This window comes from Octopus bimaculoides, chromosome 15, assembly GCF_001194135.2.
Source record: "Octopus bimaculoides isolate UCB-OBI-ISO-001 chromosome 15, ASM119413v2, whole genome shotgun sequence".
In the NCBI taxonomy this organism is placed as follows: Eukaryota; Metazoa; Mollusca; class Cephalopoda; order Octopoda; family Octopodidae; genus Octopus; species Octopus bimaculoides.
This window is the reverse complement of record NC_068995.1, coordinates 48,711,409-48,713,679: the sequence shown is the minus strand read 5'-3', so window position 1 is coordinate 48,713,679 and position 2,271 is coordinate 48,711,409.

Genomic DNA, 2,271 nt, shown 5'->3' with positions numbered 1-2,271 from the left:
GGATGCATGCATATATGTGTGTATGTATGTATGTGCGTGTGTACGTATGTATGTATGTGTGTATGTATGTATGTATGTATGTATATACATGCATGATATTTTCACGAATGTATATAAATCTTAGTAAGACAGCAAGCTGGCCGAATCGTTAACACACCGGGCAAAATGCTTGGCGGCATATGTCTTTCAGCTTGACGCTCTGAGTTCAAATTCCTCCGAGGTTGACCTTTGCCTTTCATTCTTTCGGGGTTCGATGAAATCTACAAGAGTCCCCCGTGCTTATATGTGTGTTATTAGACATACACATGAGCTTAATTCTAATAATTTCGCCTCTGATTCTAATAATTTCGCCCCTAATCGTAGCTCGTAGTTCTCAACCATTTTTCTGCTTATGGACCCCTTCAGTTCCTGTTTCCCTCGGGTGGACCTCTGTAGCTCGCTTCCCAACCACATGGTTCCAGGTTCAGTCCCACAGCGTAGCACCTTGGGCAAGTGTCTTCTACTATAGACTCGGGCCGACCAAAGCCTTGTGAGTGGATTTGATAGACGGAAATTGAAAGAAGCCCGTCGTATATGTATATACATGTATGTATGTACGCATGTATGCGTGTCTTTGTTTGTCCCCACACCATCGCTTGACAACCGATGTTGGTGTGTTTACGTCCCCGTAACTTAGCGGTTCGGCAAAAGGAACCCGATAGAATAAGTACTAGGCTTACGAAGAATAAGTCCTGAGTTCGATTTGTTCGACTAAAAAGGCGGTGCTCCAGCATGGCCGCAATCAAATGAATGTAACAAGTAAAAGAGTTAAATGAGAATGTATCCTGTGTATTTTAGAACGATAACCAATTTATTTGGACCCTCAAGGTTCATATGAACCCCAGTTTTGAACCACTGATCTAAGTGGATGCTCCTGTAACCGAGTCAGATCTCCCTTTGTGATATTTGCGGGTCAGAGTCGGATCGAAAGGAAACACTTTGGACGGCAATATACGGATGGTGTCTATAACAGAAAGGTTCAAATATATCGTCCCCTGCGTTTGGGGGACACGCAGTCACTTTGCGACATTGGAAGGATAACGGTTGCGATTTTGAAAGGATAACGGTTTGGGTGATTTGACGTTTGTGGGATTTGAACTCGAATTGAAAAAAACAAAATGTTAAAACAAAAAACGCCCAGGCAATTTGTCAATCACGGGAATAATTCTGCTAATTTTCCACCATTAATAACACCAACGGCAATGATGATGATGATGATGGTGGTGGTGGTGGTGGTGGTGGTGGTGGTGGTGGTGGTGGTGGTGGTGGTGGTACAATGAAATTTAAACAAGTTAGGCGTAGGAGTGGCTGTGTGCTAAGTGGCTTACCAACCACATGGTTCCGGGTTCAGTCCCACTGCGTGGGAAAGTGTCTGCTACTATGGCCCCAGGCCGACCAAAGCCTTGGGAGTTTTATTTTGAGCCGTAATTGTAATCTCACAGTTCATGCACTAACACATACACACAACAACATCATCATCAACATCATCATCATCATCATCATCACCACCACCACCACCACCACTACCACCACCACTACCACCACCATTTTCAGGACATTTATAAATGTCCTGAAAATTCCACACACCCTTGGCTTTGTTGTCTCATTTTATTTAACACACACACACATACATACATACATACATAGATAAATATTATGTATGTGTGTATATATATATATATATATATATATGTATGCGTATGTATGTACGTATGCATGTATATGTGTATAGTGGTGGAGTTCAGAGTTAAACCACGTGACGGATGAACTCTACCACTTAAGTAGGCAAAGCGAGATTTGAACTCAGAGCGCAAGAGTATAAACCCCAAACTATATTCAGCATATGGCAAACCAGTCTCACGCTCTTACACCACCACCCAGTTCACCAACCTCAATTAATAGTATCTTTTATTGGATTTTTTCATCTGTTATTACTATTTTATAATCTAACGTAAACTAAAATATGCCTCTAAAACATTAATTTATTCACAAAATGCAAACGATGTTACATATACGGAGATATTTCTTACCCTGCAGTGACCCGCATGACACTAAAGTTGAAAAAGAAGGATCTGTTTAGATTTTATGTCAATATATGTAATATGTTTTGGACATAGACCTACAGCAGTTTGTTTTAACATCGTTACCTGTTAACATCTACACACACACACACACACACACACACACACACACACATATATATATGTATATATATATATATATATATATATA